This window comes from Phyllostomus discolor, chromosome 2 (assembly GCF_004126475.2).
Source record: "Phyllostomus discolor isolate MPI-MPIP mPhyDis1 chromosome 2, mPhyDis1.pri.v3, whole genome shotgun sequence".
In the NCBI taxonomy this organism is placed as follows: Eukaryota; Metazoa; Chordata; class Mammalia; order Chiroptera; family Phyllostomidae; genus Phyllostomus; species Phyllostomus discolor.
Window position 1 is genome coordinate 76,312,080 of NC_040904.2, and position 20,407 is coordinate 76,332,486.

The window sequence follows — 20,407 nt, forward strand, 5'->3', positions numbered from 1 at the left end:
CTCTGTTCTCCCATGGTCCAGCCATCAAGTTCATCTTGAACTTGAAATTTGCCGTATCCATTCTTCTGGAGGGAGCAATTTTGCTGTTAGTTTTTACTATTAGTTATTAAGGTGTTGAATCCAGTTGTTAAAGTTGTCCAGATCATACTCTTAAATATCTGTTCCACAGATACTTGTTGCTGGTAATAATTTTCACCTTATTACGATTAGAGCAGGTTCCTTGCCTTATCTTTGTTGTCTGGACTGTGAACTCTCTCACAGCAACAGACACATGAGATCTCTGTAGTTGGGAAATATTGGTCAGAAGCTTACTCAATCCATTTCCTCTCTCTGGTCTACTTTGTAGATCTTCACATTTAGGTGGGACAGCAAAGCAGATTTTTTTAAAAAGCAACAACCCTACTTTAATTTATGCACAAGTGTTCTATAGCTATCATAAATATCTAAAATACATAGCAATGGCTTAGCATTTTGGTAACAGAATTCAAAGAAACATATATGGAGGGCTGGAAATATGATAATTCATGTAATGTACTGACAATACAAATTTTCAACACAAGGAGAGACCTGACATGTTGGGAGGTAAACTGTATGCCTGTTCTGCTGATGGGCCTGGAGACAGTGAATCACAAGAAGACAATTATTAGTGTATCATGGATGGTATTAATTGAGGTTGACACATATACTGGTAACCTTTGGAAAGATTGACCAATCTGAAAGAATTAATAAATGGAAATAGAAAAAATTCAGAAAAATGCCTTTGAAGAGTTAGAAAGTTGATTGTTTCTAGTTCAGAAACAATTGGTGATAAGGTTTGATGCCAAATATGACTGAGAAATCTTGTGAGCAACAAAAATCTATTGATTTTTGGGAGAACTTTGCATCAAATAGTCTTCCTAGCCAAGCCTGATAACCTCAAGGAAGCAGCCATTGAGGCTGGAATGGCCTGTTGATTAAAAAAACAAACTAATACACCTGATTTGGGAATTATGTCCATGAAAGGACTTTGAGTATATTTGTTATACTTCATACTAATTGGGAACAAATTATTTAGAAGCCCAAAAAAGCAATATGCCAGGACTAAAACTCTTACTAAACTTTAAATCAACTATTGGAATGTCAGCTTTTAATGAGTAGAAAGTAGGCTCCCAAAGCTTTTCTACGTCTAGGGTGGGCAGAATATCCAAAACTTATTTTAAATATGACTATGGAGGATTTTGACATGGAAGGACTATAACCCCAACTCAGAAGTCCAGAGATCGAAAGAATAATGGGTGAAGATGTTCTTTCCAAAAAAACCACAGAAGCAGGTTTGTGACATCTGTCCCATAGGATTTTAGGGTTGCTCTGTACCAATAACTGTTTTGTGGTTTCCAGCTTTCCCTTTTCTGAATGGAAATGTTTATTGCTTTATACTACCTCTGTTCTACTACTAAGCAGCCAGTGTCAGAGGGAAACAAATAATTTCTTTTTTGGTTCACTAGTCACCAGATTATGAAAAGCAACATGAGGCAAGTTAAAAAGACTTTGCATCATCAGGAGTTCTTGAACTTTCAACTGATTGCAATGAATGCTTAAGACTTTGAGTTTTCTTTGGGAGTGGATGAGTGTGGGATAAAAAGAAAAATAGATATTTCTTGACTACAAAGAGGGATTATGGCAAAGATAATGGTATGTGTTCACCAAACCTATTTCTTTTTCCTCTCAGGCATGTTGATGGACTAATTTTCCTAGACAGCTTGCAATAGATAAAGCTATATGACTGGCCGCTGGCAAAAGGAATATGGGCAGAAGTGTTAGAGCTCCCATTTCTAGACCACAGAAATCCCCTGAACAATCATTTCCTCTCTCTGTTGTTGGGGGTACTCTGAGTTTATGTGTTCGGGATGGCGGCATCATACAGTGGAAGGAGCCACGGTGGAAGGAGCCATGGCTGCGAAGCAGAGCCCTGCCGGCTCTGTCACCATTTCATTAGATGGTGGTGTAAGCAATGGATAAGTTCTTGTTAAATGCTGAAACTTTTTTTTAGCCTTCCCTGAATAATACACACGATGTTTTCAACTTTTGTTTTTTCACTATACACTGCTTCTGGATTTATTTTGTATTATTTTTATACAGGTCTTTCCATTTTGTTTAATCTGTGCTTTAACTAGTATGATAATCTATTCTGGTTTCTTTAGACTGATTTCATAAATTACTGAATTGAATACTTGGTTTATTTATTTCATTCTTTGTTTAAACTGAAAACATTTAAATCTCTTAATTTTACTATCAGTGCATTTTACTCTGGTTCTCTGAGTACAGCTTTGGCTACATCCACTAAATTTTGACATATTTTATTGTATCAGGTTCTGTTTGTCATTATTTTACAAAGGCCTTCCAATGAAGTTTTACTTTCTCACTGATACAAGTCTTGGGGAGAATGGCTTTACATTTCCATGTGGTTAAGCTCAGTGGTTTTAAACAGTGCCCTTCTGCTTATAGCTGAAGAATTCTGGCTAAGTTTATTAACTTTTCTGAAATTCTTTTACATACCTCATGGGGGATGTCGAGGGTATTAAATGAGAAATTATAGGCAAAATCATTAATGCCATGCTTACTTAATCATAATGACTCAGTGAATATTAGTGAATGCTATTAAATTGCTTCAGTAAAAATTAGTGAATGCTGTTTAAACATTCTGCTAAACTGTAAAGATAGCAACTGTGCCTATAGAGGGAGAGAGACTTCTGGTTAGCTATTGGTGTGGAACAAATCATCCCTAAATGTAGTGGCCTAAAGCAACAACAACATCTATTTTGCTTATGAACCTGAAACTGGGTCAAGACCTGTTAGGGTAGCTTATCTCGGCCCCACTCATCATCAGCTGGGCCATCTCAAAGTCTAGGGGCTGGAATCATCAGAAGATTTACTCATTTGTGTATCTAGTGGTTAATTATCATGGCTGTTGCTTTAGACCTTAGCTGGTACTGTTGACCAGAAAACCAAATAGTGTCCTCTCAACGTGGCCTGAGATTTCCCACAATGTAGTGGTTGAGTTCCGAGGGTGAGTTACAGGGAGAGAGAGAGAGAGAAAGCTCCCAAGAGACAGGTGGAAATAGTGCTGACTCTTCTAATGAAGCCGTGGAAGTCATGAAGTGTCTCTCCTATGTTCCATTTGCTAAAAGCACCTTCTGAGGCGATGAGTATTCAAGGGAAGGGGGAATAGACCCTCACTCTTGATTAAGGAGCATCAGTATAACATTGTAAGAAAACGTGGGGCAGGACAATCATCTTTGGAACATGTATCTGACACACTGGGTTTTTTTGCTAATTGTGATTTTCATTTCTACCCCCTGCTGTGATAGTGAAAATTCTAGTCAGTTTCTGATTTGAACATTGGCTCTAAGTGTTTGTGTTTATTATATTTATTATTATTATTTATGTTTATTATGATTATTTCTTCTGAGTCTTCATAGATATTTCAGTGGGAATATTAGAGAAGCTGGATATAACACTTTTCATCGTAGATGACTAAGGCCACGGGGGCCACTTTTGAACCTCACCCTAACGTCGAAATACAGATCTCATCAGGAAGTGCCACCAAATCAGCTTTAACTAAATTTGGTGAAATAACTAAACTATTCTGCCTTGTGGATAATAATCCTTTCCCCGTTTCAATTTAGCAGTGTGCCACTGCTTTGCTTATGCCTATAACTTTTAAGGATGGTGGAATCTGGCCCTGGGCTGGAAATGTCACCGAGATTAGGGTAGTGATCTATGCTTTGAGCAGCCAAATCTAAATCAACCTTTGCAATATTGCTTGGGTTGGCAGGCTGCAGCCTGGACCAAGGACATTACAGCAAGCCAAAAACTTTTGGAACAGTAGATAAAACTCTGACATTCATACCAGCTGTGACTTTGATTAAGCCACTCTCCCTGCATTGCTGGATATCTGCCCTCGCTTTCTGGCCAGGCCCACTCACACCTCTTTCAAAACAGAATAGAGAGGGCTGACAGTGTAAATGACTGCTTATTAAATGTATTAAAAACTAAGTAGCATTATATGTTGAGTTCTCAGAGTCTAGATCACTTATAGAATCTGGAGCATGTTCAACCCAATAGGAAGTTCTTTAACAGCATGAAGTTAGAACCATATTTGTTAATAATATTAGTTACTATTTCTTGGATGATTAGTATTATCTAGGAACTATGCTAAACATTTTACATTTATGGCATGCAATTTTCTAAAAAAGAGTGGAAAAGATAGGTGTCATTTTTACACTTATTTTAGAGGTATGGAAACTGAGGCTCAATAAGCGAACTTATTCAAGTTCAATTTCACCCCACTGAGTGACAGAGAAGAAATTTAATCTGGAGTCTTTCTCACTCCAAAGTCTAGACTTGAAAACACTTCATTATACTGCAGACAGGGTGGAGATCTGGTTCAACTGCATCGTCTTTACGATGAAGTCATCTAGGCCCAGAGGCTGTCTGACCTTCCCAAGGGTCACAAATCTAATTAGTTATTTAGTCAGGCCTCTGGGTACTGTGTTGAAATCCTTTGTGATTCTCCTCACATGATGGCACTGTGTAGATTTTTAACTCCACATAGAGGAGTTATGTCCCTAATAAGAAGCTACATCCCTAATAATTACCCAGCCAAAATCTAGATAATTAGATATGAAAGATATATGTCTGAATTTATGTTTTGTCAATACTTGACTTCTTATAAAATTGTTACTTGGTAAAAAGCTCTCTATAACAGATAATAGCAATACCTCTGCTTGTCTATTTCACAGAGATAGCTTTACGATCAATGTAATACTGTCTGCAAAGTAAACAGTGTGAAATACCAAACATTATTTAGATAAACTTTGAGATGCCCATATCACTGTTGTGTTTGTGACTGAGATCACGTCTCACTAGCAGCCAGCCACAGTGCAGAAATTCAACAACCACAAGACACTCTCCTCCCAGCTACCCAAAGTGGTTCTTTCTTTCTCTGGTTAAGCAGTTAGTGTAGAGTGTTGTGGTTGTTGGATTTCTATACTGAGGGTAGCAGAGAGCAGAGAAATGATCATAGTCGCAAGTTCAGCAATAGAACAAGCTTTACTGGCATGTTTATTTCCTGTAAGATACTACACCAAAGTGCTACCTTGCATTTCCCCAAGGTTTCACCACAAGCCCGTTACTGCGTAATGAAAATTACTGGGATAAAGCCTAAGACAGTACCATCTGCTGGTTCCGTCTAATAATCAAATAGCTATATCATTCCTTTCCCATCACACTCGAGCTTCTTGTTGACTGTGGAAAGCCAGCTTCAATAAGTTTCTCCTGATAAAGTTCTGTATGTAAAAGAAAATTTCAGAAAGTGGTTGTTTGTTTCATAGTGAAAAAATTCCCCAAGATTTTTTCAGACTTGAAATAATATATACACTTAATCTGGGAGCACTTTCAGAGCGCAGGGCAGGAAATGTGGCTCTCTAACTTCATTAGAGCAGTGTCACGCGTCCTCTCTGACGTGATTTCCCAGATTACTTTCATGGACTATCAGTTTTGGCACGTGCCCTATTTCTAGTATGCCTGGGAATTTCTTTAATACAAGGCACTCGTATTAACACTTTTCCGAGAAAATAGCATTAATGCTTATTATCACGAAAGAAATGGTAACAATAATTCAGTGGCTGGTAATAACCATAACTTTCCCTAAGAAAGTTACCTCCAGGTTTTCAGTGGCCAGAACACTGCTTGGGATGGCTGGCTGGTGGTGGAGGCTTCATCCTTACTATTCTTACATCAATTTCAGGTGCACTTGCCCCTAATTCTAGTGATGGGAGCCGAGTTAAATCATCTTTATTCTCATTGTTCTGACAGTTCTGAAATCTGTATAGTGCTTACCAAATGCCCATTTGTTTTGAGAAAAAGAAAGAAAGAAATCATGCTCTTTTCTTTCAGTCACCTTTTCTCTCATTATGTAAAACAATTTTTCTTAGTCATGTTTTTTTCTCTTTGTACAACACAAGTGTCCTTTTCTTCAGCTTTTCTCTCCACCTGAGGGTCATTTCTTGTCATATGGGTTATTTCTTTCCATCTCAGTGACAACTTGTCTCTCATGCTCCAGTACGATCAGTTCTGAACTTGCTCGATTATAACTGTTTTTGCAGTTACATCACATATCCAATTTTGAACTTTCATTTTAGCTCTGAATAAAGCAACATTAAATGAATTTTCACCATTTAAAATCCAATAATGGAAATAGGTGATGCGGAATCATAGAGTCTTGAGATCAGATAGCACTTTAAAAGTCATGTAGTTTAACCACTTCCGTGTCAGCATTGCTTTGTAAATGAGTGTCACAGGTGAAAACGTCTTTCCTGAATTAGGTTGAAGCAATCCATTATATCCTTTTATGTTTATGCACCCTGAAAACATTTATGGAGCACCAACTAGGTACTAAGCACTATCTTAGGTACTCAGACACAGGGATAGACAGATATTATCTCTGCTCTCATGAATCTTAAGTTTAGTGGGATAGATATATTTAAAAAGATCATGTAGGTTTTGTGCCACCCCAATAAATTCAATAAAAAATTCTTAAAAAGCATAACAAAGAAATAGGTAATTCTTTTATGCTTTTTTAAAAAAAAGTTTATTGATTTGAGAGAGAGGGAGAGGCACCAATTTGTTGTTTCACTTGTTTATGCATTCATTGGTTGATTCTTGTATGTGCCCTGACTGGGGATCAAACCCACAACCTTGGAATATCAGGACAACACTCTAACTAACTGAGCTACCTGGCCAGGGCCTAGGTGATTCATGTTTAATCTATATTCTCCTGTGATTTAAACTACTTCTCAGAGGCCTGGCAATTTTGAAAGATTCATTAGCCATCTCATGTTTATAAGGCTAGTAAGGTGTTTCTTAATATTAAGTATTATAAAAATTTGATATTTCTGAATTCATGGCAATTTTACTGACTTACATGCTAGTTAAAGTAAAAAGAAGTCAAAAAAGGAGATAGTCCTTGTAATAGCTACTCCCTACCTTCGCTTAAAATATAACCCTTTATAAAATTTCAAGTTGTGATGTGTTTATTTTATCACAAAGAGAAGTTGAGAAGATGAATTAGCTATTTATTAGCCTACAAATAAATGGTCAGCTAGGAAAGCGAGAGTGCAGGGTTGTGGAGGTAAAGGGTGAAATGTGAGGAGAGGAGGGTATTTGTTACTTCTTAGGTATCATAGGTTGTCACCTTTAGAATTTCTATAATCCTATATTTTACCATCTTTCCCTTTTTAGGAGCCCAGGCCCCTGGCCCAGGGACTGGAAATTGGTGGGAAATGCTGTTCCAAGCTGAAATCCTGAATCCATTCGAAGGGAACTCACTTTAGATGCCAAATGGTTCCATCAGCAAAGGCATCTGGAAAATGTTGGACTCTGTTTAACTCTGTATCCTCAGGCTTGGCTGACTACCCAGAAAACCATCTTTGAATGCCACACCCAAAGATGGATGTCAGACCCCAGGAAGGCTGCTAATGTATAGAGTATGATGACTGCCTGATGTTATCTGTTAGCTTAAGAATGCATCGTTCTTTCTGGTGGTCTACATGACTGCCCACCAGGAGGTTTTACTGTTAATCTCCTGTTAAAAGGAGAGCCTGTCCTGGGAGGAATGTGGATTCTTCCCCGCGGGCTACCACTGGGAGTGGTTGCCTTGGCCATGCATGTGTGTAAGTTTCTCCTCTGTAGCTCTTAAGACTTTGAATAAGGCTAGGCGTCAAGTCTTCAGAATCCATCCTGAATTTAAACTTTTGGGGCTTTCCCCCAACACCACTTTTCACAGGAATATTTCAGCAGGGCATTTAAGTTTCACAAAATCCTCGGGGCAGAACTTTGCTTCAGGGGCTGTAGTTCTCTGGTTGTCTCTAGGGAAAATGCAAACTGTGTCCTAAATAAACAATTCACAACCTGAACTCTTAGAACATAGTCCTCGTGGCAGCTATAGGATGCCTTTATGCTTGGAAATATCAAAGAAATCCTTATTGGCTTCTCTGCAAGCTCTCTGGAACATCATAACCCTCTGTACAAACCTTAGCAGGGAGTCGGCAGGAAGCCGGAAGGCACACACTTTGAACTTTTGAACTCAAAACAGAATCTATTTCCTTAATTCTGTTTGTTGACTTCTCTCTTTGATCTCATCTTATTAGAAAGATAATACCCTAACATTTTAGCATGTTTAAAATAAACTGCTTCTGCAGTCCTCAAGAGAGCCCAGCTTAACTTGAGCCTTTTACCCAGTCTCCAAAGCTCTTTATTTTGGTGCATCCTCACCTTCACGGAAATTAAGTAATTCTCCCTAACAGGGAGTTTACTTTTCTGAATACACACCGAGGAAGAAGATATATACTCACTTTCATTATTCGAACATATACTTCTTTCTAATTTTGTGATTGCCTTTGAAAGCTTTAGGACCAGAAGGGGTAGGGACCCTGTCTATGGTGATGGTGGTGGAGGCTGCCTTTTGCCATTTTGCAATTTGACCAGAGCCTTAGCTTCAGAAAGGGCCTCAAATTTACATCTTCTAGAAACTCAGAACAGGGAAAGAATATGCAGCTACATATATAAAATAAAAGATAGAAAAGTGATCATTCTACTCTTCAAATTTGTGTTTGTTACCAAGCTACAGCACAGCAGCACAGTATGAACTGATAATTATTTAAAAATACTAATCCTTTAATTTTTTTTCAAAGAGCAAAACATGTTCATTGTAATTTTTACTTTAAGGGTATATTTTTAATGTACATATTGAAAATCAGACTGCAGTGGTAGACAAGCAGTGTTGCATTTCTGGAACTCATTTCCTTCCTCTCCTTTCCAAATATCTCCCAGATCTTCTTCTGGCTCTACCCGTTGTTCCTCTGCTCACTCCACCTTCAGTTCAGGAATGGCCACCATTGGCCTGAACCAATCAGCATGTCTCATTCTTGGAGTTAGAGTCACTGGCTGAGGCGTAGACATGACTACTCTGGTTCATCTTGATTGAGTTGCCCTTTCATTCTTGTTCAGTCTTTTATTTTCTCTGTCTTTTATGTGTACCGGGTAGGCTGGGTATTTATGGTTATTGCAGAACTTCCTGGTTTAGGTTTGATTTTTCTTTGTTTGGCGAAAATTGTAATTCTAAAAATGGGCATAACTTTTTCTATGATGCTATGAGGCAATCTAAAGAAATAATCCATAAGTAATGGTGACTCTATTATCCTTAGCTGCTTCTCTCGCTCTGTTTTTCAAACAAGTTTCTAAACAATGAGTGCTTATAAGACACTATTCATTTTTTGTTTTGTTTTAGGAAAGATTCAATGTTGTGTAAGATTTTGTTGTTGTTGTTGCTTTCCAGGAGCTCAACATCTAATTGTTCACATGAGGAAAGCATTCACATCACTTTAGTACAAGGGAATCCTGTCATACATGAGAGTGGCATCACCAGAATGCTACCCAGATATACACAAAGGAGGATAAACTTAGAATCCAGGCACAATTTCCAGTTTACTTACTGCTGGGGTAAATGCTGTTGGATGAACAGGGCTACTCTAACGGGTCACTCCCAGGGTGTCACTTTCTTCTGGAGGTATCTCCAGGATAGCAGACATCTTGCATGCTTTTCGGTGCTTATAGGCAGCTGCCTCAAGTGAGGCTGCCAGCGTTCATCATTCACCTTCCCCTGTGCAAAGACATGGAGGAGAAAACTGCCGCTGAACAAGGCCGAGAGGGCATGAAATTGTGTTAAGCAACACTCATGACAATGACTGGATTTGCCATTTTATAGTAAGTGACTGAATGTTTTTTTTTGCAATTGTAATTTTCCTGTGCTCTTAAGTGTAAAGGTGACCGCTCTGTGGTGGGCTCTCAGCAGTTTGCACTCGACAGCTAATCAGGTTGATTCATTTGGTGAGGTGGGCAGTAAGCTCAGTTATAAAGCAGCATTAACTTCTTACCTCACTGAGATAGAACACCACACTCTCCTTTCTGAAGAAAGGAAATCGCTGTGCAGACTTCACGTGGGACATTAGGGAGATTTGAAATTGTAGAAGGAAATATAATAATCTGTGGAACAAAACCAGTTTCCTTATTGATTTGCTAGCTGTCTTTCAATAAATGATTTAGGCTGCTATCACCAATGAAAGTCAGAGCTTTTGGCAGACACCATCTTGAGTTTGTTCTAGCCCAGTGCTAGCAGAGAGTGAAATGCATATTTACCCCTTGCTAATTGAATCAGCGCTGACCAGTCGCCAGGTAGCCATGGCTCAGTATTACCGAGTTTCCCCACAGGATGGCATCCATCAGTTAAAAACAAAATTCACAGTATTAGCAAAACTCACAAAAATAGAGATGGATTCAATTTTCTTTTAGTCTTTGCAGTGTTTAGGGTTTATTTTGATACTCATTTTTAACTTGATCACAGAGAGTGAGGGAGGTGTGGGTGTTTGCCAGGAGCCGGCACAGAACCAGAGATGGAATCTGTGGTTTGTGCAGAGAGCAATGGACAGTTGCTAACAAATGAAGCTTAGCATTTCAGAGCCCCTGATCACCAGTGGGCCGTTTATGGAATTAATTTTTCTTCCTCCATCAGAAGATTAGCAACTATCAGGAGATCAAATCAGAACAAGCAGAGTCTCGTGGCAAATTAAGGAGCACAAAGATAATTTGGGATTTTAGTTTGGTGATAACGTTGGGAATATTTTATTGCATGAGTGATAAAAGATATTATTTTAGCTATGGCTACAGAAGTCACAAAAACTAACCTTGAATGTTTCTGATGGGGTAAAAAAAATTCCAAAGAAAAGGAGAAATTGTGTTTAGCAAGGACTAGAAATAAAGCAGTGCTTCTTTGGTATTTCCACTTAGAGGGGGCTTAGCCAGTGGGAACGAGAATGAGCAGGTTTGCCTTGAAGCTGTCTGTTCCCTGCAATATATTTTCAAAATTAGACTTATGTTGCAGAAGAATAAAAATAGCAAATGTTTTCTAAAATGATTTATTCAGTGTTAACTTAAAGATAGGGAAATGTCAATTGCACACATTAAAGAATGCTATTATTAAAATCACATGGGAGGCTGAGAGGTTGGTAGGGCGAGGGGCCCCAAAAAGCTCCCTCAGGACACCCTTGGCATCTCCACGGAATTGGGAATCCAGGTCTCCCATCCTTTGTCAGATCCCTTTCCATTGCAGGAAGGTTTCTTGAACCTTTCAAAGCCCCATACAGTGAATAACTGCTGTTTATTCTCTGCAGATTATCCCCCTTTTTGCACCCTTGAGATTCTCTCTGTGAGCCTGCTGTCCTTTTGTCTGTCCTATCTCACAGGCCTTTTATGGCTCAGCTGTCAGGCTCACTCCGCCTTCACGTTGGAAAGGACACTGACGTCCTCCTGGAGGAATTGTTTCCTCTCCAAAGGAAGTTAAGTTACAATTCATTTTTTTCTGCTACCAACTGCCAATTTTATCTCAGTTACCAACTGTCTTGGAGTTCAATTTTTGTTTGTGGGCAAAAATGCTTTGCTACATGTTCATCTGCTTGAGGGGGATCTAATGTAAACTTTTAGAAGGCAAGGATGTTGTCTTTACCAGCTCACATAGCTCTTGCCAACATAAGCATTTCATTAAAAAATGTAAAACAACACAAAAAGAAAGAAGCTGCTAATGATAACATCTTGGTGTCTGAAGATGTCCCAGTTGCAGATACAGCAGGCTGGATCTGGCTTATTAAATAAGAATCTTTTGGGGGGACTTGTTTAAAGTACTGGTAACTAACTGTAACTCATCTATGGAAATGTTGATGCACCCTGGGCCTAGGAATACGCATTTTAACCATTTCCTCCCAAACAATATGATTTTGATAGTCAGGGGTCAATGGAATTCTATGTCAGCATGTGAATCCTCACTGTCTACATCTGGAAACACAGTGATTCTTGAAGAGTCCTACAGAATGATGATGATAAAACTGAAATTTAACTATTCTATTTCTTGGTTGGAAACTATAATAATCTTCCTCTATAGGTTTGTGAGCCCTATTTGTGCATTTCAGTATTGGGCAAAGAAATCTGTGAATACAAATGCATTTGAAATCGCTCTGGAGTCCAGTGTTGTAGAATGTAAGGAAATGACGGAATTACTATTATGTATTGGCAAAGCAGAGAAATTGCAAACCCTTTCAGCTGCCAACATTTGTTGTATTTAAAAGGCAGAATTTTGTACCACCATTCTGAAATCAAGCCTAGGTAACACCTGGGCATGTTCAGGACACCTCTCTAGGTGTGACTGTTTGCAGGGTAAAATCTCCTTGGGACATGTCAGCAGTGCCTTCGGTTTTCTTTCTGAGTCATAAGTCATAGCTCTTTGATGACATTCTGTTAGACAGAGAAGAGAGGGGAAACAATTCCTGGCTTTTTTCTTTACCCTTTTTTATTTTGATAATATTAATATGTAAAACCCAAGGCCTCTGACATGTTTCTAAGTAAACAAACAGAGCAGTTACAATTCTTTTGACAAGAAAGTGTGCTCTTTTTCCTTTTCTCCCCTGACTTTGTCTCCTGCAACCTGACAAGGTGATCACAGAGGCCAATGAAAACATCCGCATTCCATTCAGGATCAGAGTGTTTGTTTGGCATCTGTGCAGGTGGCATTCTTGCCACGGGGTGTCATGTCCTGCAGTGGGAAATGAGGCAGCAGTCTTGGGCTGCTCAGCCACAGCTTTCTGGTGAGAGCAGCTCTGACAAGCAAGTGGCCCAGTTAGAAACTGAAGAAAACATTTCACCATGGGGGACGCCAGTTTACTCCTCAGACTGTGGCGTTATTAGTTAGATTGACAGGGGCAGCGAGGAGAGGTGGTGGCTGAGAGGATGTGGAGACACAGTTCATGTTTCCTCAAGAGGCAAAAAAATTGCCTTTTCTCACTCTTGTTGGCAAGTTGTTGATCTTGAAAACAAGAAACTTCATTCGGAGACTATTTTCCAGAATTTGTTAATTTTTAAAATTATTTTGAGAGACATTAACCAAATTTAGTATCTTATAATATTTAAGGTATCTCCAGAACTTTCTTCCAGCTTATGCATTCAGGTAGGGAATTTAAATGGTTCTATTCTGGGTTTACTCCCTCACAGCCCCAGGTGCTTGACCCTCTACAAATACTGTGTTTGGGTATTTCTTGTGTTCTCAGGAGGTACTTTATACATCCTCACTAACATGTTTCCTTACAGTTGGGCATCACAGTGCCCACCTTTTCTGCAGAGCCTTTGCTTTCTTCAGTCAGACATTCCTGTCAGCCTTGTCAGTTGTCAAACTCTGTCACCGATCCTAGGCACTGCCACTGACTTCCCAAAACCCATATAGGTTCTCCCATGGGGAGAACATCTCTTTCTTTCTCTTCTTGTTTTTATGGCCATACTTCTTCACTAGAGACACAATCAACAGTTTCGTCCATATTTCACCTAGTCCCTATTGAAAATTGATGTCATCATTTTTCTTGGGAAGGACACTTTTGTTTTGTTCAAGCCCCCTCTTGGCCTTGCCAAGTCTAGTTGCCCAAAACAGATGAAGGTTGACACACGTCAACCAAAATTCCAGACCATGAAAACTCAAATGAAAAGAGAGCCAGACTCTTCTAGCATAGGCAGAGTTCAGAATTAGTTGTCTTCGTATGATTTGGGATTTTAGGATAGCAGACGATGAAACATACCACTCATGCTCTTAACTTCGGTCTATCAGCCATTACCTTGTAGCCTTTGGACTCCTGACAACATGAACTTGGGAGAGGAGAGCAGTAGTTACAAAGACACATTTCCTCAGCTCACAGGGATCACATTCAGGCCTGTTAGAAGGGCATCGACAATCAGCAGCTTCCATGAATCTATTAACTTGTGCTGTATCACAAATCACCCTGAAATTAGAAACTTAAAACAACAATTACTGATTTATGTCATAATTTTGCTGGTCAACAACTTGGGCTGAGCTTGGCTATGAGGTCCTTCTACCCTTAGCTGGGCTCACTGATGTGTATGTGGTCAGCTGTCAGGTTGGCTAGAGGTTGGGTCATCTAGGATGACCTTAGCTAGTGTGTTCTCTTTCAGTTCCACTTGATTGCTCATCCTCCAGTAAGGTAGCCAGGGCTTATTTTTATGTCTGGTCAGATTTTGAGAGAAATTGAGGAAGTATTCAAGACTTTTTGAATCCTAGGCTTTGAATTGACATACTACTTCTTCTGGATTCTATTGGCTAAGACACATCAAAAAGCAGGTCCAAATTCAAGAGAAGGAGAAATATTCTCCTTTTTTGATAGGAGAAGGTGTGAATTCAATTACAAAGGCTATGAATTCACAGTGAGTGAAGGATTGTATCTTTTTGTTTTTCAACTTACTTCAAAATGTGTTTTAAATACAGCTACATGTATTATCTCTGTGGATAGATTTATAAATTGAAAAACCATCAACTTCTATTATTTGTGTTTTGTTTGCTTTTGTAAGTGTAGCTCTGAGTATGCTTCTTATCTCTGAGAGCTTAGGAGGTAATTTTACCGAGACCTCATCTTGTAATTTACTATGCAAAGCCACGATAGTAGAGAGATAGGTTAAGAAATAAATAAAAGAAAAAATAAAAACAAAGGTAATGCATTTATATCTTATACAAGCAAAAAAGAAGGGATTGAGAAACAAGCATTACTTAGTGGAGAAAAATATAAGGGTAAAAGTCATGAGACATTTTATGTCTTATCTGAGCAAAAGAAGGGGAGTGTTTACTAGTCTCTTCTGGGTTTGCTTTCTTTCCTCTCAAACCTGAAAGTGTGGCTCTTCACGGTTTTGTTCTTCCCCTTCACCTGCCTTGTAGACCCTTGAGTCTACATTAGGCCTGTTATCAGCTGTTTCTTCTATATGAGTTTCTAGGCACTAGTGGAGGAAGTGACATCACTGGGCAAATTGGTGTCACTGCTGAGTTCTTGACTTTGTGTTAGAATCCTTTCAAGTATAAGTTCCTCTCATTTCCCTCATCAACAATCTAGCACCAGTATCTTTATTCTCTTATCTCAACTTTCAAAGAGAACCAATGATATTAGGCAACACCTTCTCTCCGCTCATAAAATGATCTCAAGAAAAAGAATATTGCCGAGTGTTTGTGAAACTGGAAAAGTTCAGGTTCCTGCTGCCTGTCCCTACCAGAACCAAACAGTAGAAACAAGGATTGACTCTTTATGGGCTGTTATTCAGATGCTGGCAATCTGAGAAGACAGTGGGTTATGTACCCTTAAAAGCCATTCTAACATTTTATCTCAAGCTGATCTTTTTCTAACAAGAAAAGGTAGATGATGGGTTTGGAAAAACAATTAATTGGTAAGACTTGCTGTCCCGAGGTGATTTTCCTGGTGCTTCTTTATCTGTTGATCAGCAGCTCTTTATCTGTGTCTCTCCCTGGAACACAATGGCTCAGATACTGTTTCAGTACCTTTTAGACACCCTGGGGCACAATGTGGAATTTTTTGTCATCTCCTCGAGTCACATAGTCACGTATTCCAGTTCCTGGAATAACAGCTTTCCACATGAATTAATTACTTAAGCCTATCAACTATGAGGAAGCTAAAGCCTTTAACTCTTTATTTCCCCTATAATTTAGAGGCGCAGATTATTGAACCAGACTGCTGATGTCCAAATCTTGTCTCTGCCTCAGATGAGCTGCATAACTCCACTCTAGGTCTCAGCTTTCTCATCTATAACAGAGGCGTAATTAGGTAGAGTTGCTATGACAATTTAATGGGAATTTTCCATTTAATGCAATTTGCTTAGCATCATATCCGACACATAGTTATCAAGAGCCATATCTCTTTACAGTACTTGGACCCTGAATTCCAGCTCTTAAATTTTCAGAAAATTTACTCAATGAATTGTGGTGAACATTTTCTATATAGTCAATCTTTTTTGTTTGCTTTTTAACTTTCTATTGAATTTATTGGAGTGACATTGGTAAATGATGTTATAAAGGTTTCAGGTATAAGATCACCTGCATATCTGTGTAATGTATTGCGTGTTCACCACCCCAAGTCAAGTCTCTTTCCACCACCATTTATCTTCCCTTAACCCTCTGTTACATCTCCCCACTCTGCTTTCCCTCTGGTAATCACAAAACTGTTGTCTGTATCTACGAGGGTTTTTTCTTTGCTTAATCCCTTCATCTTTTTTAACCCAACCCCCCAGTTCTCTCCCCTCTGATAGCTGTCAGTCTGTTGTCTGCATCTATGAATCTGTTTCTTTTTTTTTAAGATTTTATTTTTATTTTTAGAGAGGGAAGGGAGGGAAAAAGAGAGAGAGAGAGAGAAACATCAATGTGTAGTTGCTGGGGGTCATGGCCTGCAACCCAGGCATGCACCCTGACTGGGAATCGAACCTGCGATACTTTGGTTCGCAGCCGGCACTCAATCCACTGAGCTACACCAGCCAGGGCTCTGAATCTGTTTCTTACATAGTCAATCTTTATCTTCCTTTTGGGCTCAAGAGTACTCTATATTTTTATTTCTTTTTTTTCTTATTCTTATTTTGAGACTTTAAGTGACAAATTAGCCCTTTGGATAATGCTAGGTAAATCTCTTTTTAAAAAGGAAGTATATTTAAAATTTTAATTTCATGTGCCCTGTCTCTTTAGGCATTTGCTTTGTCTTTCTCCTTTTTTTCACAGATAATATGTTTGATAGGGCTTATTGAATCTTTCTGTTCTATTTCTTTAACTAAGTATAAACTTATATAATCTATCAGTAATATTAGTCATCTTTGTTCCAAATGGAATACTCAAATTCAATGGCTCCTACATTTGGAGCATGACAGAAAGAGTATGAGGCTGAGCTCAATCATACACCTGCATGTGAAGATTTTGGGTTTGACAAACAGTATTTCAGCTCACATTTCATTAATCAAACCAAGTCATATGACCAGATTGAAGGCAGTAAGATAGGAAGTATAATTCCACCCACAGAAAATAAATAAGCAATGGAAGGGGGGTGGGGTGAGGTGTTGGTATAGAACCTTCAGTAGTACAATTTACCATGTCAGTCCACTGAAATATGGTCTTGATCTGCACCTAAATGATCACTTATGTACTAAATTGCATGAGTTGGTAGTTCGCACACTTGAATTTGGGTCCTGAATATATCAATTATTCACCATAATTTTATCCTCAGTAAGTCTCAGTTTCTCTATTTATAAGTAGGGGGTTATAGTTTGTAGTTCATGAACGACTTGTTATGGAGTATTGAAATATTATATTAAAGCACTGACATAAATGTTAACTATATGATCAGTGCCATCACCACTGCCACTATCCTGTAGCAGAAACAAGTATGAGTTATTCGGTGACTCTCAACTATCTCTGCATTGGAGGAGAAGGGGGATAGAACCTGAAATTCATTCTTTGAGGAGAGGAAGAGCATGCTACCTTTGTTTTGAGAGGACTGCCTTTGAAAACATTTTGAATTATAAAGATATGAAATCTCAGATACACTGAGATATTTGATATTAGAATACTCTAAGATAATATAAAACAAGTTTTTTTGTTCTTATGGGCAATGGGTATAGTTATGGAACTTAATATGACAATAACTGAATTTTTTTTTTAGTGCTTCTTCTTGATTCTCTATATAGAGAGTAAGGGGTCCAGGACTTATGAGGAGAAGTGAGAAAAAGAAAAACCCTCTTTACTCTTTTATATACTCATTCATTAATTCTTTCACATATTCATTTATTCATTCAATAGGTATTTACAGTGCACTGCGCTAGGTTCTGGAGTTATAATAATGTACAAAACCCCAGATATGGTCCCTGCCTTCTTAAACCTTTTAGATTCACCTTTGCTTGAAGATGAAGCAGATCAGAGAGCTGACCATAGTACATGAAGTGGCTCAGAGGGAGCTCCACAAGGAGAAGCCTGGGCAGCAGTCTGGAGGAGAGACAGCTGAGGAGGCCCATGAGAAATGAACTGTGATGTGTACTAGACCTTACTGGGAACTCTCAAAGCAACTGCAACAATGAAAACAACAGATTAGGATACAGGACACAGGACAGGATCATTATTTGGACCTCTGTCATTTGTATATTAAAGGAAAGAGTGATACAGAAACTTACAGTTATTAGTTTACTCATTTACTTTCTCTTCCTCCTATTTTCTACCCTGCCACCTCAGTTAGGATATTTGAGGCAATATCTTTCATTTTTATTTATTTATTTAAATCCACCTGAGGATATGTTTATTAATTAATTTGAGAGAGAGAGAAGAGAGAGAAACATAGATTGGTTGAGAAAAATATCACTTGGTTACCTTCCCATTTGTACTTTGGCCAGGGATCAAACCCACAACCTTTTGGTGCATGGGATGACACTTCAATCAATGAAAGCTACCTGTCCAGAGCTCTTTCACTTCTTTTGTTATGATTTCTTAATGTCTAACACAGTGCAGGGACACAGTATGCGTTTGAAAATTGTTTTCTATAAGATCAAATACATAACATCACCTGGGCCAAAGTTCTAACTCCTGGATGTCTGCATATCAAAGAGTTTGGGAATCTAGAAAAAGTAAGTACTGTGGTTTTGAGACTGAAAAATGTGTCAAGAATTTGAATGTCTGAAGTAAAAGTGATAGACACATGGTGGAGTCCTTGAATATACACAGGAGATTTTAGGCATAGACTTTTCCTATAACAGAATCGTTTTCTCACAGCAATAGCTGGCTTTTATTGAGCATTACCTTGTAGAAATCACTATTCTAAATATTTTACCTCCTTATACAATCTGGACATGAATCATGATGGGTAAAATTTGTGATATCGAGAAGTCACAGATACTTAAGTGAGAGTCAAAGGAGGTAGATCTTCCCACCCCTTTTGCCGGAAATCTATTTTGTTAATGATTATAGGCAAACAGACCTTGTTTCCCAAATTTTGATTAGGAAGAGCCAAAATATAAACTGATGCTACACTTAAATGGAATAGAATATACATTGTCCCTGATGGGGTCCAGAAGTCAGTGGGATGCAATTGTCAAACACTTACAGATACTAAAAACCAATTGTACTCTTTTTCTTTGGGGGAGAAGGAGTGAGAGGGGAAGGGATATTCCTTCCGCCCTCACTCCATGGGAAGGGATATTCAATGACCTGTGGTTTGAAAGGTGTATCTGACTTGTGCTTCCTGTGGGGATGCTCCAGGGAGAGATGCTCTGTCTCTTTACAGCAGATTATCTCAAATGGCTCCCCACGCCTGTTCTGGGAAATCTGCATTTGGGCTTTCATGTGCATTTTTAGAGTAATGGAGGTTGTATTTATTTCTATTTTCATAATATTTATTCTTAGGAAATAGATGATGTACACTATGTTTAATCCCAGAATTTTTGAATTTTGGCTGAAACATCAGTTTGGATGTTATCTTCTAGACACAAGCCCTGAGATCATGAAGCATGATGTAGTATTACAAGACAGCAATTATTTGTTCAAATGTTTACAGTTGTTTTCTCAGGAGGTGGCCTCTTCGTCTCTCAAGGGGGTTTCAGTTCAGGGGCTTGGAGGAAAGTTGGAATCTAATACTCACTAACTGACAGGCATATTTTAAGCTGAGACTCAAATCAGAAATTCTCCTGAGGTAGTTCAAATTCTTTGTTTAACAAAAGCAAACTATGAATCCAAATTATTCATTACCATATTTATAAGTAGGCTATTTTGTAAGACAGTATGGAGATAACAAAAACAAATATTGAATAAAGCTCTTTTTATGTCAACCTTTACAGCACATATGATATATTAACTCATTGTTAATCTGGAATCAATGGTTAAAATTAATGAGCATATGCTCTTGCTTGCCAGGTAAGAAACTTATGAAATGGGAATTGTTTAGCCATAATCCCCATGAGAGCTTTTCTTTAGGAAAATGCAGGGTAAAAAATGTTGAATTAAAATTCATTTTAAGTGGATTTGAGCACCCAAAATATATTCTATGTGGTTCTTGTAAATGTAATAACCCATAGTAAATGAAAGTATGAACATTTTTTGCCAGTATCTTTCTATTCTCTATTTTTTGTAGTTCTCATGTTTTATGATATGGCAACTAGAATCTGAAGACAAGTTGCTAGAAGTAATCTGGTTGTACTTGCCTTTATAGTCTCTTAAATTTATATTTTCCTTTGTGTTCAGATTCTTTGAGTGATTTTATGCATACACTACTGCCATTTATAGCTATCCAAGTAGACATATAAACCTGTTTCAAAGCAGCTGAACTTGTTTCTCCTACATGAGGAAACTCAGAAACATTGATTTAAAAGGTAAATTAAGATCTGTTGGAAAAGTATTGCCTTAACTCTTCGGGGGGGGGGGGGGGGAGAGAGAGAGAGGCCATGATTACACTCAAGCTGAAAA

General features: G+C 38.4%; 1 long non-coding RNA gene across 1 annotated transcript; it reads left to right on the forward strand.

Moving 5' to 3' along the window:
• Positions 1-1,466: 1,466 nt before the first annotated feature.
• Positions 1,467-9,790, forward strand: LOC118498707. The gene is made up of 3 exons (XR_004901176.1): positions 1,467-1,671; positions 7,282-7,494; positions 9,377-9,790. It is a non-coding gene; the product is annotated as an uncharacterized LOC118498707 (long non-coding RNA).
• The last annotated feature ends 10,617 nt before the right edge of the window (positions 9,791-20,407 follow it).